We start from the raw sequence: 7,255 nt of genomic DNA, 5'->3' as shown, positions 1-7,255 counted from the left end.
AGTTAGGAAAACAGCCCATGGGAGACCAGCTGAATGGATCCAGCACAGGAGGGGTGGGCAACTTGGGACCCTCCAGATGTTGGACTGCAACTCCCATCAGCCCTAGCCAGCACAGCCAATGGTGAGGGATGATGGAAGTTGCAGTCCTACATCTGGAACCTAGGGATGTACGAATCCTTTACCTGGCTCCACACAGGGGCATCCGCAGTGGGGGGGAGGCGCTCTGTCTCTCTCCCTGGAATCCTCGACGGGGGGTGAGGCGCTCTGTCCCTCCCCCGGAATCCTGCCTGGCCAGCTCCGCTCCGCAGCCAAGCTGCGGAGCCGCCAGCCAGCTCCGGCCACCCGCAGCCAGACATCTGGCCGCTGGGCAGCCCTGCAGGGACGCAAATGGTGGCTGTCGTAGTCGCTGCCATTTGCATCCCTGTATTGAGCCGTGATAGGCTATGTAAATATTTACATAGCCTATCACGGCAGGGGGAAAAAAAACCCAGCGTACGCAAATGGTGGTAACCGCCACCGTTTGCATATGCTGGGGTTCCCCCCCCCCGCCGTGAAAGGCTACATAAATACTTATGTAGCCTATCACGGCTAACGCAGGAACACCATTTGCGTCCCTGTGTTAGCCGTGATAGGCTACGTACGTATTTACGTAGCCTATCACGGCTAACGCAGGAACGCCATTTGCGTCCCTGTGTTAGCCGTGATAGGCTACGTATTTACGTAGCCTATCATGGCTATGAAGAGGACGAAGCGAATGGCGGCCGCAGGACAGCCGCCATTCGCAAAGCAGCGCGGAAGGGAGCAGGTAAGTGCTCCGTTTCGCGTGCCTTTTGTGGGGTGGGGGCGGTGGGGGCTTCGTCCTGCGCGCCTTTCGTGGGTTGGGGGGGCGGGGGCTTCGTTCCGCGACAGATTTCTGGCATTCGGCCTCACCGAGATCCGTCCCAGAATTCTCTGACATCCCTACTGGAACCTCCCCACCCCCTGCAGACTCACACTGTTCCCTCTGCCCAGAGAACCCCAGCCTCTGAGCAAAGCTGGGAGTCTCTCAGTACCTTCACCAAATTTACGTCTCTAGGATTCTTTGGGGGAGGCAAGCCAGGACTGTTAATGTGGTATAAATGGATAGAACTTGATCTGGTTCTTTTCCTGGCCCTTCCAGGTCAAAGGCCAAATTTATGAACATTCACTGGTGGAAGTACCCCTGTTATGGTAACCATCTTTACTGGGGCTACTATTGCCATACTCTAGATGGGAACCTCCAAGGGTTGAGGTTGATGAAAGCAGAGCATTTGTCTGGGGTCAAAGAAGGCCGCTTGGCAGAAAGGAGATGGCAGGAGTTTGGACCTGAAGCCCAGAATCCAACCTTGTAGTTGGGGAGGGGCTGTAGGTCAGCGGCAGAGCCCCTGCTTGGCCTGCAGAAGGTCCCTGGGTCAATCCCTGGCATCTCCAGGTCGGGCTGGGAAAACTCCTGCCTGCTGCCAGTCCGTGTCAACAATACTAGGCTAGTTGGACCAAGGGTCTGATTTAGGACAAGGCCACTCCCTGTGAACACAGTCATCATCATTTGAAAAGCAAAACGCAACCAGCAGTTTCCTCCATGTCTCTAAACTTGCTAAACCTGAGATGTCAGGAGATCTCAGCAAGGGAGGAGCAGTCACTCCAGGGACAGGGAGCGGTGGGGCTTGTTATGATGCATGCCATGGTGACATCCAAGGCCAATGTGGCTGAAACAGGTCAGAGGTGCTGGGAAGGTGGGTGGAAGGACAAACATTTGGTTCAGGAGAGTCACACCCTTGAGTTGTTCATGTTCCGCAACATTTCCTACGGTCTACATTGCAAGCATCCAGCATCATGTGATAGTTGAAGCTATGTGGAAACGGACCTCACCAGTGCCTGGAATGGGAGACCGCTGGGAACCCCTCCCACACGTCAGCCACTCTAGGCTTTCTAAAAGAGCAGCATATAAGCACAATACATGGGTATTTTCTAGCTTTGTCTGTGAAATGGGGGGGGGGCAGGTTTGTGGCCAAACTTTGGTTTTAAACTTTTCTCCATTTCTATGACCTCTATGACAACCGGGCTGGAACAGGTAAGGAGCTACAATGTGAGAGTGAAAACAGCTGGGGCAGGTCTGGAGCAGTGGGCTGCCTTGGAAGCCCCCCAGTGACGCCTTCAACCCAAATGCACCTTCTCGCGCCAAGGGTGAGCAGGGGAGGGGTGTGTGTCAGGAAAGGTCCTGCTTAAGACAGCCAGCTGCGCACGGGACTGCCTCCCCCCACCCCTTGCAAGTTCATTTCACCAAGAAACACACGCACAATTCTCAAAACAGTTTTGCATTTTGTAAAACGTGATGAATGAACAGAAAAATACATGCATGTCCATATGACTGGTTTTGTGGTTGTTGTTGGCGAGACAACTAGCCGGAAGCATGGGGCAGGCGAAGGGCAGGACTGGCAGCCAAGGCAGTGTGTGATGCCAGGGTCTGCATGCCCCGCCTTTCACTGCATTTTTCTTTGCCCTTCCTCCAAGGAGCTCAGGATAGTGTAGATGCTTTTCTCTCAAGCCCACACTGTATCCTCACAGCAGCCCTGTAATGCAGGCCAGGCTGAGAAAGAGCAAACAAGGTCATCCCGTGGGCCTCATGGCAGAGTGGGGATTTCAACCCAGGTCTCTCCCAACCTAGTCTGACACACCCCACCCCACCCCACCACACACACTTCACTTCCACAGGCTGGAAGATGCTAGGAGCACCCAGAGAGAGGCAGAGGCATAGGAGCATGAGTTTGCTGTCTGATTTCCATGAGCTGGTTTTTCTCTCCCTCCCCCTCCCTGGATTTGCCACAAGTGAGGCCTGACTAGAATTTGGGTTTTGACCAATAAATGCCCAAGTTGCTTAATGGCTGTGGATGGTCCCCCAAATGGGCAGTTCACATGCAGGGTCTGAGGAAAAGCCTGGCAGGTGAATATGTGAGGAAGACATAAGTGGTTCCCACTGTAATGGCAGCAGGGAGACATATTCTTGCTGAAACTGGGAGTGCACCCTCAAGGGGCAACTGGGGAATTGTCTGCCTGCTGCAGGAATGTCTGTTTGCCTCCACTTATGCTCTACTTGTACATTACAGACCTGGAAGACAGCAGGGGCTCTGTCCAAAGGAAATGAAACCTTCTAGTTTTGTTCTCTCGGCTTGCTCAGGAAGAACCTGATGATCTTGTGTGTCTTCAGCCTGAGCTCCAAATTATGGGCCCTCCCTTCACCGTGCAACCTGCACTCATTTTTGTGGAAAGGAAAACTGTTTCCTCTTGCAGTCCAGGTGTTGGGAAAGATGTAAACCCATTTCCCTCCAGTGGAACATCCAGAGCAAAGAGCCTCTGGAAATGCTTCACACAGATGAAGGACGAGAGACACCATCTTGCATGATGCCAGGGACTTGCAAAGGATTAATGTTTTTAAAGAAAGACTAACCTGGCAGATGATCTGAAAACCCTTTGGCCCTCACACTGCTGCCAAATTCATAGTGAACTCTCTGTTTACACCACTCTGGATTTCCTGTGCCAAAAAGGTGTCCTGGGCACTGTCTTTGCGTGTTTTGCTTGTCTCGAGCTTGTCCTTCTAAAATGATGTATTTCTCAGAATCTCACTGAGGGAAGCACAACTGCCAGCCGCCAGCCATGCCTTGCACAAGGGCCTCCTGATGCAAGTAGTGGCACTTGCACGCGGAACAGAACAAACAAAGAGGGGAAGGGGGGCATTGGGCTCACAGTACATGGCTTTCATGATGGGCAGTATATAAACCGTTTAATAATCTTTTAAAAACACCAGGATGTGGATTAAGGGACAGCGTAATCTATGTCCAGTACCAGAAACATGTTAAGGAAGGAGGAGAGTGCCTCTAAGCAAGTAAAGAGTGAATTTCTCTTAGCACTGACCATAGGCTCCCTCCTTCACCTCTCAGGGATTAGGAATCCAGGTCAAAGGCAGCGACTTCAACACTCACATCTCATTTGAGAAAGTCAGGAATGCTGGTGGGCATATAGGGAACCCACATTCCCTTGAACATAAGAAGAGCTAGGCTGGATGAGACCAAAGGCCTCCCTACTCCTGCATTCTGTTCACACAGTGGCCAACCAGAAGCTCCAGTGGGAAGCCCACAAGCAGGACACGAGTGGAACAGCACCCTCCCGCTCATGTTCCCCAGCAACTGGTGTACATAGGCACACTGCCTCTGACACTGGAGGTAGCACAGAGCCATCAGGACTAGTAGCCACTGATAGTCTTATCCTCCATAAATGTGTCCAATCCCTTTTAAAGCCATCCAAACTGGCGGCCATCACTTCATCTTATGGTACCAAATTCCATAGTTTTACTATTAACTGTGTGAAGAAGGGCTTTCTTTTATCTTTCCTGAATCTTCCATCCATCAGCTTCATGGGATGACCCCACTGGGTTCTAGAAGTTTGAGAGAGGGAAATAAATGTCTCCCTATCCACATTCTCCACACCGTGCATAATTTTGTACACTTCTATCATGCTCCCCTTACTTGCCTTTTGTCTAAGCTGAACAGTCCCAGACACATTATAATCTTTCCTCATAGGGGAGTTCCTTTTGCCCCTTGATCATTTTGGCTGCCCTTTTTCCAGCTCTGCAAATATCATTTTTAGGTGCGGTGACCAGAACTGTACACAGTATTCCAAGTGTGGACACACAATAGATTTGTGTAAGAGCAGTATGATACTGGCAGTTTTATTTTAAGTTCCTTTCCTAATGATGCCTAACATGGAGTTTGCCTTTCACAGAAGGTGCACATGGGGTTGACATTTTCATCAAGCTGACCTCCACAACCCCAAGATCTCTTTCTTGGTCAGTCACCGCTAGCTCAGATCCCATCAGCATATACATGAATTTGGAATTTTGGGCCCCAATGTGCATCACTTTACACTTGCTTAAATTGAACCACATTTGCCGTTTTGATGCCCATTCTCCCACTTTGGAGAGATTCTTTTGGAGTGGTTGATAATCCCTTTTAGTTTTAACCACCTTAAATAATTTGGTATGATCAGCAAACTTCACCACCTCACTGTTCACCTCTAAGTCTAGGTCATTTTAAAATAAGTTAAAAAGCATTGGTCCCAATATAGATCCCTGGGGGACCCCACTGCTTAATCCCTCCATTGCAAGAATTGACCATTTATTCCTACTCTCTGCTTTCTGGTTCTTTAACCAGTTATTGATCCATAGCTCCTCTTATTCCATGACTGCTGTGCTCAGGAGTCTTTGGTGAGGGACACTCTCAAAGAAATCTAAAAGAATAGTGAGACAGGAGGTACCTTTGTAGAAGCCATGTGGATTCTTTTTCAGCAGGGCATGTCCTTCTATATGCTTGATAATCTTGAATAACAATTTCCACGAGTTTACCCAGAACAGATGTTAAACTGCCCTGTAATTTTCTGGATCCTCCCTTGTTCCCTTTTTAAAAACTACTGTTACATTGACTACTCTCCATTCCACTGGTACAGAGGCAGATCTTAGGGACATGTTGCATATTTCTGTTAGAGGATCAGCAATATTACATTTGAGTTCTCTTAAGAACTCTTGGATGGATACTATCAGGGCCCAACACGTTTCTTTTCGATCTGTCAATAAGGTCTAGAACTTTGTCTCTTGCCTTGGGTGCACAATAAAGGGCTCATGTTCCCTTTTAAAAAAACATTTAAATAACTTCTTTTCTCTTCAAAATATTCAAGAGCGGTGCACAACAAACGTTGTTCTCAAATATTCACAGGAAACTTGACCGCAGACCTACAGCAGGGAACTACACCCCAGCCAGAGGGCCAACCATCCCTGGTGAACCTCGCCACGTTCGCGGAGAGTTCCGCCGGCTGCGGGGGGGGGGGGGGGGGCTGGCGGGCTGTGGCGTCGCGAGCAGGAGCAGGCCTGGCCCCGCTCTCGGCCGCGCCCCCCCGCAGCGGGAGCGAGACACACGCCGGTTCTCCGCGCGGCCCGAACAAGCGCGGCCCTCAGAACACCAGAAGGCACCAAGGGGCCCCCGGGGAAAGCCACTGCAGGCGTCCCCGGCGACGGGAGGCGTCCTTCCCGCGGGGCCCTTCGGTCTCGGCTCCCCTCGGAGCAGAAGGCGGCCGGAACGCTCTCCCGAAGGGGCTCGCAGAGGCGGGCACCGCGTCGGGGCAGCCCGGCCGGCTCTGGCCTCGCCGGGCCGGGCTTGGCCCCTCCGCATGGGCGGGGCGCCTTCCAGGCTCGGCAGCGTGCAGAGCCCGCCGGTGGCGGGGAAGGAGCGCAGCGAGCCGGAGGACGAGGCTGGGCGGGCGGGCGGGAGAGCGGCTTCCCTGCAAGCCGCCCTCGGAGGCCCTAGGCCCCGATCCTCCCCCCCTCACTCCCCCCCTCCCTGCCGCAGAGAAAGGCGAACCCGCTTTGTTGCTCAGCCCGACGGGAGTCCTGGCCGCCGCTCTGTTTGAGGACACCCCGCGAGCTGCGGACGGGGGGAATTCGAGCCGGGACCGCTAGCCCTCATAGCCCAGAGCACAGCGCCCCCTTTCAGACGTGGCAGCCGACGCATCGTCGAAGAGAGGGCCTCTGAGGATGTCCAAAGTGCCTTTTCTTCACCAAGCCCCCCCCCCGTAGGGTCTCCACGTTCTTCCGGCTCGGCTCCTGCGTCTTTATGAGAGCAAGCAGAAACACGGCCGGCGAAGTGCCTCCTGGCCTCGATCCCCGTGCCAGGGAAAGCTTCACCGGCGGCATTTCTGCCTGTCGGGCTGCTTCGATAAAGGCGCAGGGGAACAGTGGCGAGCCGGCATCGGGCGGCGGGGGCGCTGGCGCGGACGGAGCTGCGGGAAACGCCAGGGGCAGGAGGAGGCCGGCGAAGGGGCGGGGGCGCGCAACAGGAGCTGCCGCCGCGCCCGCCTGGCGTCAGTCTGCCCGCCCCGTCGGGGAAGACGCGCGAAGGGAGCAGCGGCCGCGGCTGGAGCGCCGGCCAGGCGACGAGGTGAGCGCTGGGCGCGCGCGGGCGAGGCAGAGCAGAGCGGCCGGCCGGCCGCAGGCCTCCCACCCCCGGCGCGGGCGCGCACAGCCGGGCCGCAGGCGTGTCGAGCTGGGCTCCGGCTGGCCCGGCGAGTCACTGGCCCGACCGGCCCCCTCCCCGCGCGGCCCTGCTCTCTTGCTCTCGCCGCCGCCCCCCGCGCCCCATCGTTGACTCTGGGGGGGTGCAGTCCGGAACGGGCTCCCCTCGTTCCCCGGGCCAGC

At 54.4% G+C, this 7,255-nt stretch overlaps 1 protein-coding gene across 1 annotated transcript in view; it reads left to right on the top strand.

Moving 5' to 3' along the window:
• The first annotated feature begins 6,827 nt into the window (after window positions 1-6,827).
• SCNN1B (sodium channel epithelial 1 subunit beta) overlaps window positions 6,828-7,255 on the top strand; it is a 44,057-nt gene continuing 43,629 nt past the window's right edge. Inside the window, exon 1 of the mRNA XM_084819137.1 lies at window positions 6,828-6,998. The gene's annotated coding sequence lies outside the window, so the exon portion shown is untranslated. The remainder of the gene's footprint in view (window positions 6,999-7,255) is intronic.

This window comes from Heloderma suspectum, chromosome 12 (assembly GCF_057233095.1).
Source record: "Heloderma suspectum isolate Gila_16-S chromosome 12, 16-S_ref, whole genome shotgun sequence".
Taxonomy (NCBI): Eukaryota; Metazoa; Chordata; class Lepidosauria; order Squamata; family Helodermatidae; genus Heloderma; species Heloderma suspectum.
The sequence above is the reverse complement of the archived record's forward strand: the minus strand, read 5'-3'. Positions and strand labels throughout refer to the sequence as shown.